The following is a 23,900-nucleotide window of genomic DNA, read 5'->3' as shown; positions in this document are numbered from 1 at the left end:
GTGGTGATCTCTGCACAAGTGGGAGATGACTTTTGAACTCATGCAGCCTGTGATGGGAGGAACATTACACTTTATGGGCATGTTTAGAGGCTGTTAAGGCTGCTAAGAGCTGAGAAGTTTTCCCTCGTAAATCACGGAACTGGCCCAGGAGGGAGAGTTCTGCTGGTCCCTGGACAAACAGATCCGCCTTGTGAACACATCCCTTACATCTATTGCTGCTGGAGAAAAATAGCAAGTGCTGTTATAAATGCATTTTCTCTGCATTTTTTCTGTAGAGAGTGTTCCCAGCTAAGTATATTACTTGTGAGGAAATCCATAGCAATCTATACTAATGTTTGTTTGTTTGGGTTTTTTTACCCACCTTGCTGCATAGTCCTAATGAGAAATAACTCATGAAGGAGGGAGAAAACTCTTAATTACCACTTCAGAGTGTCTCCAGCTCATCAATGTTATATTATCTGGCTGCTCCAAATGCTCAGTAAAGTAGAAATGTTCAGTGCCTTTCTCTCACCAAAAATATAAGACAGTGGAACAGAGAAATCATTCCTTAGCTAACTAGAGTCTCACCTGGGTTTTCAGGTCTTTATTATTATTTTTAAAACTATAGTTTGCCATCTGTTACATGACCCTCAGAGCCTGGAGAAGGTTATACTGGGGAAGAGAAAGACAGGACAAGCAGGCTCTCCTCTGCTGCCTTCCAAATGTGAGTCAGAGTGCAGAAAAGATTCTGCACGTGTTTCACATCATATGGACAGGAAAATTAAGTTGCATTATATCCATTGGCAATTTCTGTGTAAGGGCCCCTTTTGCAGAAAATGAGCACTGAGAATGTGGGTCTGAATTGGGCAGTACGTCTAGCATTCTACACTTGCAAGTGCTTGAGCCTTGCCTGCTCCAAGCTGCCAGGAGCAGGAGCTCAGAGTGCGCATGAATAGCAAGTTTAAAACTTGCCATGTGTAAACTCTCTTCTGGACAGCCCTTTTTTCTCTGATTATCTATGGTCAGCCATACTGAGGCGCTTTTTGGACTTTTAGACTATTGCTCCTCTTTAAGCAACTACAGCTTTGAATCTTTTTGTATGTGTTTGTTAATTAGAAAATAGGATATAGTTCTGCAAAAATAGCAATTCTCCCTCTCAGCTCACAGCTATAATTACAGGGTGAGGGATATCAGATGGAAATACTACTACCAAAGCAGGCTGTAGGCACAGTCTTACATAGCCATAGTTGGGTTATTCTTTCTCTAAGCAGCTGTTAGCAGTCGGATACATATTTAATGGGGTTTCATTATATCCTATAAATGCTGGCACTGGAATACTTTCCCTGGGGCATTCTATGAATAAAAGAAAGAAGAAAATGATGAACACACTTAGCACATGCATCCACAACTTCAAGATAAAAGCCAGCATTTCCCCATACAACACCTGTTGTTGTAGTTGGGTTAATTACTTTTCATTGTAATCAACTGCCTGAAATATTTATCACAGTGCCTGTAATTTCCCAAATCTGAAAGTGACACCCATAAAAACAACATTTTGACTCTAATATTTCAGGTACTGCATTCCATGAACTCATTTTTTTTCCTCTTGCTTAGGATAGATTGTGTGATATATTTCTTAATTCTTAGAAGAAAATTCCTTTAATTAAAAACTAGTTTTTCTGTTTGTGCAGAAGTACAGTACCATCATGCTATCTCCTTTCTTAATTCCATTTTCAGTCCTTCTCTCTTGCCTTTTCCTGAATTACAGGAACTATAAATCATACGGACCGGCAGCATGGCCCTGATGAATAATGTAAATTTTATTTTCTCTGAGATACATGATTCTTACAGACAGAAGTGTTTGTAGACAGGAAGGAGGTGTGCATAGAGGAGCCCCATGGCAAAGCATCTGGAGTAGATTTGGGGGAAGCCTGTTCTGTAAGTCACCTGGGTGTAAGCTCTACCTGAGTCTGCTCCCAATGTTTTTTTGTTGCACTCCACAGAAACAGAGCTGGATCTGGTAACATCAAACATCACCCAGTGAAAAGCATACCAATATAATGACTGTCCCCAAATCCAGTTTCGTAGCAGTTCCACAAAATCATCACAAAGTGTGTGTTGAGTTAAAACTTAAGAAACTTGATAGAGTTTTGCTCCAGATTTTGGCAAAGAATGGTGATATCTCGAAGCCAAGAATAACATTCTCACTAAAAGTGAGAAGTGCGTTCTCCCTGTACCTGTGAACTCCTGTAAAATCTCCTTCCTCATCCAGCATGCTCTAAGGAAGTCCTTGGTGCTCAAGAGGAACCTAGGTGGTTAAGTGATCTTGGCAAACGTAATGACAGAAGGATGTAAGGACAGAAGGAGTGTTTGAAAGTGTGCTGCTTTGCATTGTTCAGCACCCTACAAGGAGTCAGGCCTTGAAAGACAATATCTTTTCTGCCATGTTTTGTCTTCTGAAAACTTTTCTCCTTAATGGAGTCTGGTTGGCTGGGACATGACTAAAATATTAATACTGAAAAGCTCCCATAGATACCATCAGCTCAGCATGTCTTTCACATCCCAGAGAGCTTAGTGCTCTTTTATCTTAGCCCTTCAAGTGCGCTTAAGTCAGCAGAAATACCATTTTCTCTTCCACTAGAGTTGGTTGGAGCCTGCTATGCAGGAAGGGCAGAATCAGGGTGGCTGGGCAGGAGGTTGGTGAGCAGCGGATACCAGGAACTGTGAATGGGATTGCCTTAACTGGAGTTTTGTGAAGCAAAGCATTAAGCCTGAGTGACTGTTGGCAATTTAACTGAAGCCTTTCTAGCTATAAGGAAGGTACAAGAATATAAAAGATATAGTGGGAAATGGGTAAGCCTTTTTGATGCCCTTTGGACAGTAGAAAGAGCAAAATGACATGAAATGCAGTCAGGTATCTATTCAGAAGCTATAATGATCTACTCAAGCAAGCAAGCCCTTTCTAATTTATTCTGAAGGTTGAATGCTTTTTTTCCTCTACTTGATCACAGTAATTTTTTTTTTTTTTATGATGAGGTAGAGTTCTTTGGAAGTCACGCTCCCTAGAAATTACTCTAGTAATAAGATGGGTTTTCAACAAAAATGAATAGACTTTCAAGGTCTAACTGGACAAAACCCTAAGCAATCTGCTCTGATCTTATAGCTGACCCTGATCTGAGCTGTCCCTTCCAACCCAAATTACCCTGTGACCTGAAGATACGGGGCCGGGCAATGAGCTGTTGAGAGCTAAGTACCTTTTAACCCGTGGTGCTAGCTACCGCCTCTGTACTACTTTAGTGACAGAAAAGGGTGTGAGGTCTCCTAGAGAGCAACTACTACAAGCTTGAAATAGTCCCTAGATGACTCTAATTTAAATCAATGGCTCTTCTGGTTTAGAGATCAGCTGATCTGTGCATTATCTTTTTCTATTTGTTTCACCTTTTGCTTTTTCTAGACTGCTAATCACTGAAAGCAATGCAATGAAAATTTTCTGGTTTTAACCTCAGATCCCTTAGAGAAAAGAAAGCTCTGCCAAACCTTCAGGTGCTTTCTGGCATGCTTTTTCTGCTTTGCTCACATTTCAGGTGTAGCCCCAGAGGCTTACAACCCTCCATCTTGTTTGCTTGGGAATCTTATGGCCTATATTGCTATTAATTGTAGATTTTCAAGTATAGTGCTCAGATTATCAGGCAACGTGGTTAGTTGGCTGCTCATGGCTTTAAACTCAAGGCAATTTAAAAAGGGAGTCAGTGCAGATGAGCTGTCCATCAACAAGATTGTTATTCGTAGGTTAATGTCATATCCATGTATAACAAGGTTTTGATTGACGGGAAAGTTTGTTTTAGAAGGAGCAAAGGTCAACATTTTGCTGACAGCTTAACAATGGGAAGATTGCATCATCAGTATATTTTATGGAGACATCTACATAAATGTAACATATGATTGTGGAACCCTGACACAAGTTGAAGCTCTGAGCTATAGGATAAAAGTTTAGAATACTCGGAAAGAGTTATGTGCTTTATCTTCTTGTGGCATACATTCAGAATATTTCTGGGTATGGCTCATGCAATGAATTTGACTCGCATCACGTAGAAGAACCTTCTCTGCGTGGCACCATTATTGAGTGGACAAGATGTTAATTAACTTTGTCAGAGACTTGCTTGGGGACCTTGAACAAATGACTGCACCTGTGCTTCCCTTTCCTCTCCAAGTAAAAGGGAGAAAGCATTTTGCCTGATGTGAATTTTAGTGATGAAAAACTCCCCAAGTACTTTTGGCTGCAAAAATAATTTTTTTAATTGGCAAGTGTATTAAAGATGCCAACAACTGAAAAGCCAGATGTTCAGCATAACAGTCCTTCCAGCAGACCTCTCCCCATCCCTCTCTGCTGGGGGTTTTACTTCTTCAATTTCCCTCTTGAATCTTTCTGCTGTAGTTTCAGGGGAGCTCATTCCCTCTACATTCAGCCTGCTTCTCAAACCATTGGTAGCTCTTGACTTTGCCTGTAAAATTACTTTTCGTTTTCTAATATGCGTTCAGCTAAAAACAGGCATAGAAAGTTATTTATGGCTGTAATGAAATTGAGCTGATACTTGAGTCATTTTTTCTTAATTTTTCTGCTGCATAGTACTTAATACTCCCTTTCCCAACCTCTGCTTAGAAGAGTGCTCTTTTAGAGCTGCAGTTTGTTAGTTTTCATCTGCACAAATGCCCCTAGTTAGTCACTAAGCTGGCGAAATAGCAACTCAAAGGATAAAGCTTTCCAAGCATCTTCTTCAAACATAGCCCAAGCGTTTAGTTAACATTTGAATTAGATACCGAAGGTCAACAAATTCAGGCCCTGCTAGTTCTAGTGGGTCACTGAGAGCTGTAGGTGGGAGCTCTCCCCACTGCCCGCGTCCCTTTGTTCTCACATAAGGATATCACAAAAGGCATCTCCTCCGTGTCAGGTTTCTTTCCCCATTTCTCCAATATAGTTATCCCATTCCCTCTGACTGCTGTGGCACGGAGTTTCTGCTGGTGTCAGGCTCCCTCTCTGTGCTATGTGATAATTCTTGTCTTCTATTTCTGGGAAAGCTCTGTAGCACAGGTTGCCCAAAGTCTCCCCGCTTTTAGAGAAGCTTAGGCCATAAGACTGCAAGAGGAGCATCCTTGAGGCTCGGCTGCATAATAGAAACAACAATAATGCAGTGAGGGATCCGCCAAGCAGTGTTACACATCAGTTATTAATAACTTGAATAATGGATGGATTTTAATTTTATTTTTTTAAACCTCAGTACTAATTCTTACTTTTAACGTAGGCAATTCATGTAATCCAGTTGGAAAAATGTGATAACATTGCAAGCATATCTTTTTTTTCTTACTGCACTTGCAGGTACAAATGTTCCCATTACACAAAAGCAGAAAAACTGTGCCTTTTATGTCTGGTAGGTACTGCTGGGAGCAAAGCTGAGCAGGATTTCTGTTATTCCCCTTTTGACAAGAGGAGGTGCTGTGTTTGCATTAACATTTTTCATGGTAATCTTTAACATTTTGGCAAATTAAATAAAATTTAAACCCACAGTGTTTGTCCCCAAGCCAGAACATTCTGATCTACCATAGTTACGAGGGATTTTCAATCTGGGTCCTCGTTTCTAATATCTGTTGTGACTTCTTATCCCTGTCTTACTCACATCCATTGTCCAACTACAGAAAAAATCCGTGCTGCGCAGAAATGCACTTAAGGAAGGAAAAGCACCACAAAACCTAAAACCTAACCACTCTTCACAAGTCAGTCTGCATTTTTTGAGCCACCTCTGCCTGCAGCATCTGTCAAATGCATCGTCTCAATGAGGATGAGTGACAGAGAGCCTTGTTTGTTCTGGTTTTAATGTGATTAATAACACTTCCATTACTGAATGACAGAAAATGACAGCCTATCTATGTCTTTGTGAGCCTGGCAGCTTAGTTAAATACAATCTTTTATGGGTGAATGAGGGATGAGAAATACTGACATAATGTTCCTTTCCTTCCAATGTGTCTGCACTTGACCAGAGTGTATTGCTATGTCCCTGTATTGGGATTACATGTTCTCAGGTTATGTATCAGGAAGAATTTCTTCTCAGAGGAGTGGTGAGGCATTGGAACAGGCTGCCCAGGAAGGTGGTAGAGTCACTGCCCCTGGAGGTGTTCAAGCAACATGGAGATGTGGCACTGAGGGATATTGTTTAGTGGGCATGATGGTGATGTGTTGATGGCTGGACTAGACGATCTTAGCTGTCTTTTCCAATCTTAGTGATTCTATGATTCTTGTCTGCCTGGTGTGGGAGCAGCATGCTGCAGTTCAGAGTGCAGTTAAGGAGATGCAGAGGGGGGTTTTAGAGGCAGATCCTATCCCAAAGTCATCTTAGGTGCAGCAAAGGCACACTGCTTGCACGCTCTCCCTAACCTCCCCACTGGGATGACAAGGTATCAACAGGTTGCCCACTAGGATAACAAGGTATCAACAGGCTGTCTTTCAGCAGCAGCCTATGTTTTGGGCACTGCTGGCTGATCGATGCGCATAGCTGTGGTTCTCAGTACAAAGGGATGCCCAGAGCACAAATGCTATCTTTATTATTATTGTGGGTTTTGTTTTTGTTTTGTTTTGTTTTGCATACTGGAGAAAGCATAATCTGGTAGTGGGGAAACAGCAGCTTCCTTGTGTGATACCGCCGTTGCTGTGATGCTATAAACATACTTTTTTCTTTATTCAATGCAAAGACAGAAAAAGTGATGAGTGCACCCGATTGATGCTGCTGTTCTGCTGCCCAGCTGCACCAGGATGAGGGCAGCTCCACATCTGCCACATGACAGAGGGATGCCCTGCTGGGACGGGGCTGCTTCTCCTGCCAACAGGAGCAGGAGCGGGGCCAGCGCATGGCAGAGAGCTGACAGGCAGCTCTAATCCACTCTGCTGGTACCCGGGGGTGGTAGAGCAGGGGTGCAGGAGGAGAAAATCACTGATGCTGTATGGCAAGTGGTAGAGTTGGCTCCTGAGCCAAACCTAAGTGTAGGTACTGGTGGGACCAGCTGAACGTGTGCTCCTTCCTTTAGTGGAAGTGTTGTGCTTGTGTTTATTTTCATGTTATACAATGGGAGTTTATGCATTGGAATTCTGTATTTTATATTATAGGTTGACAGAGTCCACAGTGGTGATGTAATATAAATATTCAGGAATTTGTGTTGTATTCTTTTCAACTTTTTCCATATAGGAGCAAGTATAAGCCTCCCATCTATATTTCTAACAGGTTTGCAATGGCTTTGCTATCAGAAACTTCATTTTCTTTCTCCAAATAAATTCATAAAGCAATATTGCATTGATGTTATGCTGATGGCATGGGGTTATTTTTGTGGCAAATGAGGGGATGCAACAGGAGGAATATGGAAGTCAAAAGTAAATGCTTTGGCTGAGCACTGTCTGTTACTGTATGTTTGCACTATCCCTGGTGGTATGGGCCCTGACCCAGCTATTAAAGTATAATGATAATAATAATCACCGTAATCTGTGGCGTGCTGCTGTGCTGCCAACTGGCTGCTGGCACTAGCTCTCGGGGAACAGAAGGGAAGGCTTGATATCAAAGGCACTGGTGCCCAAGTTCAAATTTACAATTTTTATCTTCAAAGCCCAACCCAAAGTAGGGAAGGGACTGCCTCACGCCTCGGAGATCATGACCTCCCATGACAGCTACATGCTTCCAAGACAATGGATCTGTCAGCCACAACAGAGAGGCTTGGAAGGGTGGGAGACAAAGATCTCTAGGCAACTTGGCCCATGATTATGGAATGCCTGGAGGAGATCAAAACCACCACAGAACTCGCCACCTCCACACCATGCTTAAAGACCATGGCTTTTTATTTGTGCTTCCCCGCAGCACAAAACAGAAAAGAAGAAAGTCAGTGTAAGAACACGTGCTTGTAGGGGTGTGGAGGCAGGAGGTGGGATGGAAATGTAGATATATTTAGCTGTTTGCTTGCATGGAAGGCATTTGGGATCTGTGAGGAAGAGTCTGGTGTGAATGTTTAGCAACTTGCATTCTCAGTAGTTGGGAATATCATTGGAACTTCTTGTCATAACGCTTATAATGATGGTTGCCTGGGTAATATTCTTTGCAGAGTGGTATAATCAGGGGAACAAAAAAAACTGCATTAGGAGACCAATACTAATGGTAAGCTGAGCAGTAAAAAATGAAGGCTGAAATAAAACACCTGCAAAAAGATGACGATCAAGAAAATAGCCCTACTCATTTTCAAGTTCTTGCTACTAAGGATGCCTGGGATTAAATAAGAACAGGCACGGGCCTTACATATACATTTCTGAATGCTTCCCAGGAGGTCCACTCTCATGGACATTTGACATTTCTCCTACATAAATTAAATTGAAGTGATGTCTATGTAATTTGGGATTAGAGAATTAGGGGCACCTCCCAGTGCCTCTTAAAGAAACTGCTGCTGTTTTTTTTAACATCAGCAAGTGTTTCTAGGTCCTTTAGTGAGATTATGAACATTGTGCAGATGAGAAGTAATGCTACACACATAGACTTTGCAGGAAAGGAATTATGTCTTTCTTTGCGGTTAGAAGAACACTAATCAGAGAACAGTATGATGCTCCTTAACTAGTAAATAACTTGCCAGTACTTTCCGGTCCTCAACTCTGTATGATACTTTCATTCTAAAAATATTCATCCTTCTTCAGTATGTTTTGAGTAACTTATATGTCATAAGCCTTTAGAATTCTATCTTATTTGCTCTAGCAGTGTTTACAGACTATTCTGCCTGAAGATTACCCATTTACCCAGGAAGGATGAATTAGTTGCATTTACAATAGCTGACAGTAATGTTAGTACTTCACATTTTATCTCAAGCATCAGCAGCTATCGTGTGCCCTTTCCAATGGGATGTAGAAAGTCCTATGTTTCTGGTCCCGCTGTTAACAGAATATCCTGATCTTTTCCTCCCAACTTCAATCTCTTTTGTCACTCTTTCTGCTCCAAACTGGGAAGACTGAGAGATGTAGTGAAAAACTGAAAATTAAGAGGCCATTTTTTAGGTGTGTAAATGCAAATAGAGGCACCTTTGAGCAGAAAGTGTTGATTGGATTTATGCATCCTATACCTAAAAGGAGAGGGGTACTGTTGTAGTGAAGCAGGTTTGGAGTGCATGATATGCCTACAGATCTGAAGGCCCTTTTCTGGAACTGCAGGTCAGTCTCCAGGCACCACCACAAAACATTCATTCAAGGCTGTTCCTGTTGATGCAGCAGTGTATTGATTTATTCAGCTTGAATTGTAGCATCATGTGCTTGCTCCTTTTATTTCAATACCGCCAACTGTTTATCTACTCATAAGAAATAAAAGCTGCTTCAGCAAGAGGGTTTCTTCAACTAAGCTAGTATAGATCCGCAGATGTTTCAAGGAAGTAACTTTATTTCTCTACAGTTTTAAACATTCTTACATATATGTGTACGACAACACAGATAATACTCCTACCTAGTTAAAGTCTTCTCCAGGACTATGACCTTCGGTGATATCCTTAACAACTTCTTCTCATACAAAAACAGAGTAGCGTCACTGCATATGATTTATTTTCAGATGACTTTATAATAAATTTTCTGTCGTAGGAGGAAAAAAATCCCTTTCTGTTCACAAGAAGTGTCATTGATTGGCAAAAGTAGGACAAGACCACTAAGGAGCCGCTCCACAAACCAATTAGTTAGTGGAGAGGACTTATGGATAGCTCTCTTTTAAAGGGGAGAGTAATCTTAGAAGTTTTCATTTTCCTCCCTATGTTAATTTTAAGAGGATAAAGAATCATGCTATTTTCATAGCCTGAAAGTAAATGTGCTTATGTCATGAACTTCTTGCTTTTACTGTGACAATAATAGTATGAGGAAACTCTTTAGGTGACAAGATGCAAGTAATTATTTCCAGAACATGAACAGCACAAAATTTGTTGCCTTCTGAAACATGGAAACTGTTGGGAGGTCCCTTATAGGATTTCTGAGTTGTTGGGATCAGCTACTGCATTCACGTACCAGTGAGTGATGGGCTTCAATTGCATGCCTGCAGATGTTTAACCAACTGCTTTGAAAACAGCAGAACTCGCAAAGTTTCCTTGAAACTATGCAAGCTTTCCAACATGTGAGGAGAAAACCTGAAACTCACTCTTCTCTTTAATGAGTGTCAATATGTTTGCCTTCTCCCAATCACTTGTTCTCACGAAGCTCATGGGATCCTGATGCCTTTGAAGCCTCAAGAATTGGTCAAATTCTGATGAGATTGGTCAGTGGATTTGAAAGGTAAAAGTAGGAAGAAAAAGCAATAAGAAACAAGGTGGAATACTTATGACAGTGTGAGAATTGATGTCTTGGGAAAGCAGGCTTCAAAATGTAGTGTTCCTCCTTGTTTCTACAGTGCTACTTGAGGCCTCAAGCTATTAGTATTACTTTAGAGGCAAGCACAGCAGAAGACTTATTCCCTACTCTGATATAGGGACCATATATAGTCTGGTGTAAAATTAGATAATTAGATAATATTACAAAATAGATAAAGTGTACTTTTGTCTCAAAATATTCCAGGACAGTGCAGTCAAAATAAGCATTTATGTATAACAGAAGTGTTGTTAGCTTATTACACCTGGAAAACACTTGATGCTTCAAGAACTTTAGATTTTGGTCAGGGTTTTAGCTCTAGTGAGTCACCTCTTGAAGACAGAGAAGCCTTACGTCTTCACAGATTTATTTCCCTTAGGGGGTTGAGGGCTTTGAATTCATATTTAAATAAAACTGATTTTTTAGTGGCTTGTTTCTTCTCAGCCAGAGTCTGTCGTGTTCTTGTATCCTTCTACCAAGGATATCACAAAGTTAGAGTCAGAGAGGACAGTGGTTTTGTGGGAGCAGACTAAATATCACCAGCTGGAGAAAATGAATTTCTTAAAAATGAATAAATCAATCCCATTATCCATTATTTAAAAAAAAAAAAAAAAAAAAAAAAGACACAACAGGTGAAAATGAAGTATTTTCTTAAAAATTCTCTCTCTATTTCTTTAGACTCAAGTACAGTGACACTATAATTAAGAAATGAAGAGTAGGGATAGGTTGGATAAAAGGTAGCATACATCAAATATATTTTTTTATTTATATTAAGCTTTCTGTATTTGATAAACCTGGCTGTAACAGAGCTGAAAAAGTACCAGGAAAGTAAAAGTGTTTGGTTAAGTATCCTTCTTAGTGTTGTTGCTTAGTCTAGACTAAGGAATGGAACTGGGGAATGAAAATGAGGTCCTTTCTTGTGATATTTTTTAAAAAAAGCATATCGCATTCAGAGCTGTACTTAGACTGCACATGAGGAGTGAACTTGCTGTTTGCCCAGATAAACCAAGCAGAATATAGTCAGAGAGCAACCTAGCATTTCCAGATGAGATGCATTTCACTATTTAAGCAACTCTTTCATGCTACTTTTGTTGATATGCATTTCTGTTAGCAGCCTTTGTCTGAAAAGAGCTTTTTTGGGAAGCAAAGAAAGTGCTTATGTGAGTTTGTGTGTTGAAATTTGCTAAAGATGCAGTCTTTAAATAATGGTGCTTTTAGATTAAGCTCATTTTTTGATGTGGGGAATCCTGAGAAACATAACCCATATGTTTTTCGTTGGATCCATAAAAATTAGATCAAGTGTATAAATATGTCCTCGGTGTGATCCGTGGAGATTTCTGGCTTTCTGACCTTTTGACAGGAATTTCCACTGTGTCTTGGACTTTGTGTTGTTTAACATAATTCCCAGAAAGAGGAATATCGGCACATTAATAAAGCCAGGAGAGGAAAATAATACTGAATATCTTTTCACATAGGGGAGCGTTTAAGGCTTTAGTTGATGTTTGCTGAACTACAGAAACATCTTGGTCTTCATCCACATAAAACTCTCTAAATAACAACGGTCAATTTGTAGTGGGCAACATATCTCAAAACCGCCTTAATTCAAGGTTTGATTGAATGTCTGCCTGCAAAACAGGCAAAAAGGCACCAGATTTTCCCCACCTGTCCAATGGCTTATGTACGCCCATTGGTGGTTCTGAGGCCATCAGCTGGGCTTTGCTGTTTCTTGGTCAAAGGCAGCCACGGGCAAACTCAGGTCTCAGCCATTGCACCAAGAAAGCCCTCCCATTAGCAGGTCCTTCTCCTTCTCCTCCTGGATTCTTCTCCAGGTGAAGATAATGGCAAACACTGAAGCTGGTGTTCCACGAGCGGAGGCTTTCTGCTCATCTTTTTGCCACATTGCGTTTCCTTTTCCCAGAGCCGATTCCTGCCCCTTCCGAAATGCCAACTTCCTACGATGACAGCCTCTCTCCTTTTTTTTTTTTTTTAATCTCTGAGGGGACCAGAACAGGGGATTGTTTGCTTTCACAAAGCATTTCTTTTAGAGAAGAGAAATGCTCTTGCTTGTAGGCTGTGATGCAGTTCAGCTTTCTGCAGTATTAGTTTCCACTCCTTTTGTTTTTCACTGTCAGCAAGTGTTACTGTGTATACTACACCACATTTCCCAGTCTCTGAGTAAGGATTCCTGTGCTGGCTGAGGGCGGAGATAATAGCAAAGAGGTCCTGGTGACCATGGGCCTTGTTCTTTACAAAACTCCTGCTCCCATGGCAACAAGACCTATTAGGAAGTAGCAGCCTTGTCACCACAACGTTAAGTCCTAATCATTCAGCCAAAAAGATAAAACGAAATGTGGCAACCTTATCTTGCTCAATCTTTTGCATAAAGTAATTTCTCAGAAACATGATCGGCAGTAGTGACAACAAGTGTTTAAAGGGGAGAGGCTTTGAGAGGAGCAAACTCCATTCACATCTGAGTTTTGAAAGATGACTGAGAGATGGAAGAACACATGATATTACAGCAATCTTTTTACTTTTTCAGCACAATGAACAATTGGCCCAAAGTTTCAGATTTTGAGATTTTTCTTATTAACAGGCCAGCTGGAGATTGGAAAGTTGCTTCACATCTGAAAATGTTTGCTTTATGTAATAATTATTGATTGCAAACGCTTCTGCCAAAATAAAAAAAAAAAAAAAAAAAAAAAAAAAAGAAGAAGAAAAGGGGAGAGGGGGGAGGAACAAACAACCAAAACCTTAGAACATTTCCTGAGCAAAGCAGGTATATTTTGTTCAAAAAACCTTTTTAAAAGTGGTCTACATTAATCTGTGTCTTAGAAGCAGGGAGTGTGGCCTCATGTTTCTTTCACCTGTCCTGGCTTCAGTGCAGTTACATGAATATAAATGGCAGTGCTGGAGAATCGTTAATATCTGTAGTTACCATATATATGTGTTGCCCATATATTTTCATGTAATAAAGAATTAATGCTTTCTGCCCTTATTGCACTGACAAATGAAGTGTTATCATGGTCTAGTAAGATGAGGTGGTTTGAGCCCAGAAGAAATGGTAACAGAGGTGCTGCTGTGCTGCCACAGAATCTGGAATTTCAACTTTGATGCAAAAGCCATCGCAGCCCACTGATCAAGCTGTTGGGAGTAATGTGTGTCTAGATGAACCCACGGTGTTTTAAGGATTGTAAGTGGAACTGGCTAGTTCCAGTAAAGGAGAAAAAACCCACATTGCAAGTAGAGATTTATCTATAAGAGATTTAACGGCCCATTATTTTAACAGACTTGTTTGCCCAAGTTAAACTGTTGTAACTTTCTAAAATACAAGACAACAACAACAAAACAACATAGAAAGTTGATAAAATACCGAGCAAAACATTAGAATGGTAGCTAGTGGAGCAAGGATGTCTCACAGGGCACTGCACTTTCTTTCTGAAAGCAGGTTACGGTTGGACTGCTCCTTGTTATCTCTTGCCCACGTGCCCTCTCTTCTGGTGTTAGAATTATCATAAAGGATATTGAACTGTGACAGTCCTGTGTGGAGGTTGTGCATTTCAAAATGGTTGAGGGATGCAAGCAAGGTGCATCTGTCACTGTGTTGAGCTGGGAGAGCCATGGTGACCATGCAGGTACACAAATCCTGATGTCTGAATGCTTGATACGGACAGGCATGCGAGAGGTAATAAAAAACATCACAAAGCCGAATGGTGTCTTTTTCACTGTGGAGCTCTACTCTTTGGTGCAGGACACATCCTCAGTGAGGCCTAGTTACCCTGAGGCTGGATCTCCTTTCAGAGATAAGGGCAGAGTAATTTGTTTCCCTTTGACTGAAACATGGGTTAAAACATGCTTCGCCAGTACTTAGATCTTTCTTTGTTCTTTTGTTGCTATAATCAGAAAAAAGGACTAAGATATCTTTTAGCCAATAATATAAAAGCTAGCTCCTGAAGTTCAGTTTCTCTTGCTGTGTGAGAGTAATAATGTTGTGATATTTGGTAAACTAATATATACAGGTTTCAGGGCCTGAGTGAATGTGAGCCAAAGGCTAGGCTAAGTCATTTTGTAAATGGATGGGTAGTTTCAAGCTTGGTTGTTTGAATGACAGTGATTTTCCTGTGGATAAAACTGTGTTTCCACCAGAATAACTGATCAGAAGAAAACTATATATTATACTTCTGCAAACACGTTAAAACTTGATTACCAGTAAATTTGGGTCTGGTTCCTGATCTGATGTCTGCATCAGTGTGTTCTAGTGATTCAACTGAAAATCTCATAATGGCCTTTGTAAGAAAAGTCAGATTAAGTTTTGTGCTTGGGGAATGGATTTCTTTGTCCCTAAACAATGTTGATGCCATCATGACTTTAGGTGTTGTGTTCCTGAGTCAAACGGATGTGTGTACATGCAGAGCAACTTAAAAACTTCTGAGACTTTTCAGTAAGTGGCATCAATGTGTTTTCTTCTACTTTGCACAGATGCAGTAGCAAAACAATGAACAAATTTTGGGAGCTAATATAAAATACTTAGAAATATCTTCTTGCTATGAAAAAGCAGGAAGAAATACGATGTATAAGTTCTGATTAGAGTGGATGCTCTTCTGAGCTGAATTGGTGAAAGGTGAACAAACACAGTCAAGCTTAATCTCAAAAAAGCACCTTGTGTGAGTGAGGAGTGCACTGCACTAAATAGAATGGTAAACTGGTGAATTTTAAAAAAAGTTTAGAAAAACATTTGATATAATGATATTGAATTCATTAAAGGTGTATTTGTAAGAGATAATGCTGAGGGAGTGGTAGAAAGAAGTAGAATCTTTGTCACTCCATTATATAGTGCTAGTCCTGAATGTGCTTCGTGTCTGGACTACTGCTTTCCAGCCTTTCTCTAGACATGCTGTCCAGTTTTTCTCTATACATTTTATAATCTTTGTGTTTTGAGTATGTGTTATTTATTGGAGCAGGGCAGTGATAGAGTTTAATATCATGAGTGAAGGGGGAACTGATTCTAGCAAATCAGCAATCTAGCAAATCAACAGCAAAGGCTTTTGCTGTTCTTTTTTTTTTTTTTTTTTTTTTTTTTTTTTTTTTTTTTTTTCCTTGGGTCCATTAAAGCACTATGGCAGAGCCTGCTCTTACTACTTGCAGTATGCACCAGTGATGGCTAAGCCACACTTCTGATAGTGCAGAATAAAAATGTAAGGTGGTGGTCTGGAGGGCAAGGCATGTGTGGAGCAGCTGAGGTCCCATGGTTTGTTCAGCCTGGAGCAGAGGAGACTGACAGGAGGCCTCATGGCAGTTCCTCACAAGGGGAATGGAGTATCAATGTTGAGCTCTGTTCTCTGGTGGCAGTGGTGACCCCAGGGGACAGCATGGAGCCGTGTCAGGGGAGGTTGTAAAACAGCAGAGAAATCTCCATGTGGATTTTTGGGTTGTGGTTAACATCACAGAATCATAGAATCATTAAGACTGAAAAAGACTGCTAAGATCATCAAGTCCTCCCATCAACCCATCACCACCATGCCCCCTAAACCTTGTTCTTCAGCATTACATCTATATGTTTCATGAACACCTCCCTGTTCCAGTGCCTCACCACACTTCCTGAGAAGTAATTTTTCCTAATATCCAATCTGAATCTCCCCTGACACAGCTTAAGTCTGTTACCTCTAGTCCTATCACTAGCAGTGATGGGAAATATGCTGACTTGCTATAGGCTGTGCTATTTGTAAACGAATAAGGAATCGTGTAAAGGCTGTGATGTTTTCTGCCATGCATAGACACATGAACTGAGGTATATTAGCACAGATCATTAATTCCCCTGGACCATTGGCAAGCATGAAATGCCTCAGTTGCTGCATTGTTTTTCACATTCTGAGATTTCTGGTATTGCAATATCCTTTTGTGGGGGTTGTTGTTGTCTTTCAGAACTCAATAGGAGATGACATAAATACAAACACCTACGCACAAGGTAGGACTTGAGTTACCATCACACCCTGGAGAGTAATACTGCTTGTGGGTTTTACATGTCGCCTGTGTACGAGAGTTTTCACGTGATGCTGCCCAAACAGATCAACCAGGAGGAAGGAACAATGTCCCTCTATCCAAGGCTGGACCTGCATTGTTCTGCACACAGCCCGCTGATGAACGTGAGATGGCAAAGTCATCGTCATTAGACGGAATTTAATAGTGAATCAAAGTTGGAGGGGAGAATAGGCTGAGCTCAGCTTCAGCCTCCCTTGGGCCCTGCTGAAAGATTAGAGGGAAAGAGCAGGGCCTTGCAAAGTTGAATGTATCAGATTGTTTTTCAGTAATAGTTGTGTCTGTTCTAAGGCCCTGAGAACCACCCAGTTTAACTCTTCTTGAAAAAACAGGTACCACAGAGGCTGGGCAAGAGAGGAAAAAGAAAGAAAAGTGATGTTTGATTTTTTATTTTTTTTTTTTTCCTGTAGAAAAAAAATCATTTCACAGCTCAGAATTTTCCTTTTTATAAACAGAACTATGATTCTCCTCAAAGAACAAAACCACTATGCCTTATTGCAAATAGGCAAGCTCCAGGAAGACCAAAAGTAAAATCTTTCTTGTTTTCAGAGTATTTCCACCATCCCAAATCCTGACTTATGTAAAAGTTTTGATCTCTTTTTTCCTGTAGTTACTCAGAATGCTGCTGAACAATGCAGGGCAGCTGTTGCCATTGGCAGTGAGGGAGTTAACGCAGAGTGTGAATAGGGGGAGCAATCCTCTGAACACTCACCTACCAGCACCTGCAGGTCGAGATCAGGCACAGCTAACAATAAGACATCAAAATGCCGTTAGGTGATCTTCCTTGCCGTCTCCACAGTGTCACTGGGCACCTTGCCTCTGGTTTCCAGCCTCCTTTCAGTGGGAAGTCAGATGATGGCAGCTCCCGCATATCAATGCCTGGTGATCAGCTGGGTTGTCCCAGCAGGTTTACTCTTTTGTTCCTGCCTTGGGACGTGTTATGTAGCAGTGATAACATCACTGCAAAGAAAGGTAAACATTGACCAGAGAGATCTTCACATAGATTTGGAAGTAAAAAAAATAATAATAATAAAAAAAAAAAAAACCGGCAAAATAGGCAAAAATAGTTTGGGCGGCATTCTTTTTTCTCTGCCTCTCCAGGAGCCTCATGGTGCTGTGCTGGGGCTGTCTCTAAGAGTGTATTGCACTTCTACTGCTTTCATTTCATTAGTATGAGTAGCTTCTTATAATGCAATAAACCTCCAAGTGAAGCTGCTCCAGGGTTGTTTCTGCAGTTTTTCCACTCCCAGGACTGCTGGAATACATCTTTTCTTCCTTTGCTTTAGGGTGATCAAAAACTCTTGAGGCTGCAAATATGGATTTTCTTTTTTTAAGAGTCTATTGTGCTTTGTGCAGGAAATAAACAGTGGGACTGGGCCAAACTTAGTTTTTTGTGGATGCTTATCTTAGTTGGGCCTGATTAGGTTTTAGCTGCCAACATTTTGTAGTGCTGTTCCACTGTTCCACACCACAAGAGTTCTACCGTGTCAACATTTTTTGGTTCAATACCAGGCCTTTCTGTCAATTCATTTTATTACAGAACTTCTCACTTAAGAGAAGCATTGAAACATTTATATTTTTCTTGTTACGTCAAACTCTTGCTCCATAACTAATGTCAACGCTTAGCAGTCTCTGGTCTAGACGTTCCTGGCTTCCCTCTCCACCCTTTAGCTTTGTGATCAGAGGAAAGATTACAGATTGCACCCTCAAAATACTGTTTTTCAATTTATTTTTTATTCTCTTGATCTTGTTGGCATAGAATCACCGTTTTTGAAATGGACTTTGAATTATCAAGTTACTGGGCTGTGTGAAGATGTTTTCCCCTTCTGTAACACGTATGACCAGCCACCACACACTGATGCCCTCACTGCATCCAAGTGGGGGCTTCTCTGCATGTTGGCTATTTCATTTCCTAACAAGCATCAAGCTCTGAGTATTCCCAACAAGCCTAGAGATTTTTGTTACTTTTTATGTCTTTTGATGCTGTTGGTAAAAATTTGGACAAGTTTCTCTCAGGGTCTTTGATAGGCTGCAGAGGCAGCTGTTGGCCTAGCCAGTGCTGACTGTACTATGTGGCTGTTTGCCTGACTGTCAGAGTGGATTTCAGCCTGAAGTGCCTTATAAAAAGTTCACAGCTCGTGTTCTCAAAGCCACATCTCATAAAGGACTTCTGACTTACACAAAGCCCCCGCACACCTGGGAAAAGGGTCTGAGCCAAGCATTTTAGAATAAGAGACCCAGGATACAAAGGACACCAGGAATAATTGGAACATTAACGGGCAGAAAGCTGTAACTAACTGTCCTGTCCAAAGAGGCATGACTTTGAATGTGGATCAAGGCTATTTTGTCTTACTGACCGCTTGTAGTTTTGAGAGGTAGACTCTTGGGAGTCTTACTAAACCACTAACTCACCATGACTGACCCCAGTGTATCAGTCTTTCTCACTACATGACTCTGCACCAGCAAGCTTGAGTTTACTGATGTGTTTCAGACTAATTAAGGTTGGTTTTCTTTAGCATTTCTAATGAAATCCTACCTGCTCAGAAGTATGTGCGAGCACAAAAAAAAAAATAAAAGACTCCAACTGAAAAACGAAATGAAACAAGAAGAGCTGCACAATAGTGACAAACTATTTTCTTTTTTGCTTTATTAACCTCTGTAAATGTCAAGCCATTTTCCTAGATAGCCTTAGGCAGTACTGATATTTTTGGTTAATACAAAGATTAGGAAAAAAGAATGCTCCTCTTTTTACCTTTGAAGAAACATTGTGCTGCACCCAGTGTTGCTTTCAGAATTAAACCTGATCATTAAAAGGAGTCGAAGCATTTAGAGAAGCACAAAAGCTTTGGGGACAGTTGATGTTTAAAGAGATCTCTGTGAAGCAGACAATTCTCCTTATTTGCTGCCTCTTAAGCTTTTTGGAAGGCCGTAAAATGAAAATACTCTCATAAAAAATATACTAATTCCCTGACAGAATATTAAAACCCCATCCTATATTTATTGTCATTAACAAATGTCCTAAGGAGGGGGAAGAAGAAATTCAGTGTGTAGATTACTCCATTGAGGAATGGTATTTGCTTCAAACTTTTGCTTGTTTTCATTATTTAAGCCTCTCTTAGGAAATCAGGTATCAAGGGAGCTTCTCAGACAGAAAGTGCACAGTAAGCAAGGGCAAGCACAAGGATGGTGCTCTTGAGGTGGGACTGTTATTCACACTTGTCGGAATGAAACTGCAAGTCCTACTTTAAAAAGGGGATTAGGGCTACTTGCCTGAGCTGAGCTGAGGAACCCAAGGAGTGCTTTTGCTGGGCTCTGTGCAGATAAGCTAGTAAGGAGTTCAGGACCTAGCATGAGTGAGCACTAGAGTGCTGTGAGCTCAGAGGCTACCAGTGCTTTCTGAAGGTTTTGGGCCCATTGCATCAAAAGAGAAAGGCTTGTTGACCTGTAGATGTCAGCATTGTGTGCTTGTAACTGACATCACACTTGAAAAATTTTGCTCGTCCATCTAGAAAGGGTTCTCAAAAAATACATCTGGGCAGCTATAAAAATAGGCAAATTTCCCACTTAGGTGTTTAGGTATGCACTTGCATATATAAATATGGTATAGAAATAGTTGTATCTTAGATACACAGGTTGAGAGAGCTGGAGCTGCTCAGCCTGGAGAAGAGAAGGCTCCGGGGAGACCTGAGAGTGGCCTTTCTATATCTAAATGGGGGAGTATAAGAAAGAAGGGGACAGATTTTGATAGGACAAGGCGAATGATTTCAAAGTAAAAGAGGGGAGATTTAGACTGCATATAAGTAAGAAGTTTTTCACAGTAAGAGTGGTGAGGCACTGGAACAGTTTGCCCAGAGGTGGGGCAGAAGCCTCATCCCTGGAGACGTTCAAGGCCAGGCAAGATGGAACTCTGAGCAACATGATCTAACTGTAGCTGTTCCTGTTCATGGCAGGGGAGTTGTACTAGATGACCTTTATAGGTCTCTTCCAGCTCAAATAATTCTGTGATATTGACTGCTGCTTGCTAATTAGCCATGTCATCGTGTCTTCTTTTGCAGTACATAGGTAGTTACCATGCCTATAGTACCACAGTAACAAAGTAGGTCGGTAATATTATATGTAAACAGTTTTTTTCATAATTCTGAAGCAAGAATTGCTGTGATGTACTTTATATCACAGCTGGAAGCTTGTTGGCTTTCTATAGCAGCTTTGCTATAGAAATAAAATAAAGTAAAAATACTTCAGGATGCCTATAGAAGGTACAAGCACACTTGCTCCTCTCACAGTCTCTCCTGCTGCATATATGTTGCAGACCAGTGGCTGGGGAAAGGGAATAATAGTGATCTCATCATGGCATTTGTGTTCTCAGATCATGAAAAGTGCACTAGACATTGCCTTACAAATACAATCCCTTAGAGTTTCAGAACACAGAATAAAAATCTAAAAGAGTAAAAATGAAAATTCGTCCCGCTTGTTGCAGTGAAACCAGAGAGTTATAAAGGATCTCTGAACAATATTGAGTTTGGGGTTGCACAATCGCATCACAAAAGATTTACCTTCACTCTGCAAACTCAATACAGGGCAATAACAACCTATTACAAGCAGAGCAATACAACGTCAAAGGAATATTTAAAAGAACTAGACAGAACCTTTAAATCACCAAAATTGTGTTAGGTTCTCCTGAAGGAAATACCCTAGGGACAATTCCTAGCAGGATTTTCAAGAGGTGGTGTTCGTTTACCAAAAGTTGTATTTATTGCATATCTTATGCATAGCCTGCAATCTTTCTTCTTCTAGAAACACAGAGGTCTGCAAACAAAAAGCACTTGTCCTCCAGGGATGGTTAGGGTGGCAAAATGATAACAATTGCCGTCCGTGTACAAGCATGCCTCTGTGTCCCTGAGGTCAGCATAAATGATTTTGTAGTAAAGCCTCTGCTTTTGCATCAGTGAGGCATGGAGTATTTATCATACACATCATCCCCTAAGTAGGCAAGTCAGTAGAAAGAGACAGAATACATGGTATGTAGCTCTGACTGACAATCTAACTGTAGAAGTGATCAAACCCACAAATATAATGGAAGAGGTAGACTCTAATAATGTACCAGCTATCTAGGCACAATTCTGATAGATGTTCCTTCACCGTAAGCAAGGATTTCTGAAACAGTAACAATTTGGTAAACAACTGAAAATGACTGGCCCTGATGTTGCATCGAATATCCTTCTTTTCTAAAATACAACTCATTAAAACCTCCCCTTGCTGCATATTCTGCAGAATGCAATGTTTTGTAGTTAGAGCCAGAGAGGCATTGCTGCAGAGCTGCGGCACTTCTAGCCTCTGCTGGAAAACAGACCTCATGCTTATTACCTGTTTTTCTAGATGATGAGGGGGGGTACACAATTCAATGTGAATAGAGGATTAGTGAAAAAAAAGCAAATGATGAGCAATCTATAATCTAAAGCACTTTTACTACGGATGCTCTAGCTTCTGCATAGTTAAGGTACTGATACTTTAAAAATGCTCAGTGAAGGAAACCAGATTTGAGAAGGTAAGCACAGCAACAACCATCTCCACCTGTGCCTCAGTGGTACATTTGCTCTAAAGTGTAACAGAGTATGTACAGAGCCATTAGGAGGCAAAATAGGATTTTTTTTGTATGCCCCCATTTCAGGAGAATTGGATTCCAATTAATGGAGGGGGCAGCTTTCGTAGTTAACTAAACTGCCTTTAAATCAAAGGTAATTCAGAGCAGGTCACGGGATTGGGTTAACTGCAGAAAGCCTCCTGCTTAAATCCCCAGGTGATACCCGACACACTCGAGCATTAACTTTTGAGATGGGAGCACAGACAATAAGTTCCAAGTCACACAGTGGTTTCTTTGCATTTGGCCTAAGAACCATGCTTAAAAATACAAACAGGCTGTACTGCACAGAGGGCGAAATGCTTAAATGTCAGAATAGTATTGTTAGAACTCTATCTGTATGCATAGCAACTATCGTGTGTACTGCAGAGAAAAGGGCTTGTTTCGTGAAGGCAAGCAGGAATAAAAGGCCCGTATCCTGTTTTACCATTCCCAGGTGGCTTTGAAAAAAATTCTTTTGCAATTAAAATGTTATTGACCTCAGTGACATACGTATCGCGTCTCTCAAAACCAACAGTAAATATACAAAATGTTTGTGTAAATACATATATTTGTTTAGTACAAGCACTTATTAGCAGAAGAAGCTTTCTTTAACAGTTGATGAAAGGCATTCGGTCTTTTCAAGAGAGCGTGGAAAGAGATTTATAAACTTCTACCTTTTTCCTGTTCTTCAAAGGGACTATTGTAGGATATTGGGCCACACAATCCCATGTCTATACACTGATGCATAGGCGAGGGGTGAGGAGCCAGATTGTTCCCAGCTGTCTGTGAAAGAGCTGGGTACCACTGTAATACATATGTTTGGGTCACATAACAAGTGTTTTCTTTTTGTATCCTGAGAAAGGCCTGAGCACACCAGCAGAAAGAGGATAGGTCATCTCTTCCGACCTAGGCACTTTGGGAAAACTGAGCCATACAGCTTTTCCACAGGGTAAGGGGGTCTCTGCCCTTTCCTCTTCCATGGCACTGCTGACAGCAGTGGTAAACACTGCAAGTTTTTGTGTATGTTATAGGAAGTACTAGGCGTGCTGTTTCTAAGTCAGCTCCTAATTACATCACCTGAATAGCCTGAAAGTGGCAGAGTTAGAGTAGTCATACATCCTCTTAAGGCAGAGTAGAATGATCTGGGTAACCTGTAGTCAAATTTGCCGGTTGGCTGTAGGAGCATTTTTCTCCCTAGGGAGCTGTTAGTGTTTTTCAGATCATGGGAGGGTAATTTCAGGAATTGGCACTGAGAAAGCTTGGCTTATTTAAAGGAAGGTATATTATTTGAAGGAACATTAGGTGGAAAGGAATACTATGCTCATCATGACATTACTTTTCCACTATGTACAGAAGCTTCTAAGAAGGAGCTAGGAAAAATGGGAGTTTTTGTAAGGGCAGTGCCCTTAGATTTTTTTTAATGGAATTAATTCAGTTTTTATCTCTTTATGGGTATGAAATTAGGAGTGCATCCCTGGTAGTACAGGGGAGAGAACCTAGGAGAACTGCTGGAGTAGTGAGAACATGGGATTATTCATGAAGAGTGTGGTCATTCTGGATTCTGGAGCAGGTCTGGCAGTTTGTCTTCTGCCAAGAGTCTGGAGCCCCCTGGAAAGTTTACTCAGGAAGGAAATGTGGCAAAAGGGGATTGTAAAAAAAAAAAAAAAAAGGGCATCTCCTTATTGCTCAGAAAGATCTTGGAAAATGCTGTGGCTAGGGCTAAGAACAAAACTTCTGGGAGAGATGGCTTCAGGGAAATGAGTTCTGCTCCTGTATCTCTCTTCCTTTTTACCACCAGCCTTGATTTGTTCAATGTTTATCAGAGGTAAGGATGTTTTGGTATCTCCCAGGAACAGAACTGAAAATGAAATCTTTAGCAGC

The 23,900-nt window shown here is 40.7% G+C and overlaps 1 protein-coding gene across 1 annotated transcript in view; it reads right to left on the bottom strand.

Moving 5' to 3' along the window:
- The window catches only part of SEC24B (SEC24 homolog B, COPII coat complex component), a 553,630-nt gene that overhangs the window by 290,636 nt on the left and 239,094 nt on the right, over nt 1–23,900 (bottom strand). The gene's annotated exons all lie outside the window — the stretch shown is intronic.

Source organism: Tympanuchus pallidicinctus, unplaced genomic scaffold (genome assembly GCF_026119805.1).
Source record: "Tympanuchus pallidicinctus isolate F22 unplaced genomic scaffold, pur_lepc_1.0 scaffold2, whole genome shotgun sequence".
Classification (NCBI taxonomy): Eukaryota; Metazoa; Chordata; class Aves; order Galliformes; family Phasianidae; genus Tympanuchus; species Tympanuchus pallidicinctus.
The sequence above is the reverse complement of the archived record's forward strand: the minus strand, read 5'-3'. Positions and strand labels throughout refer to the sequence as shown.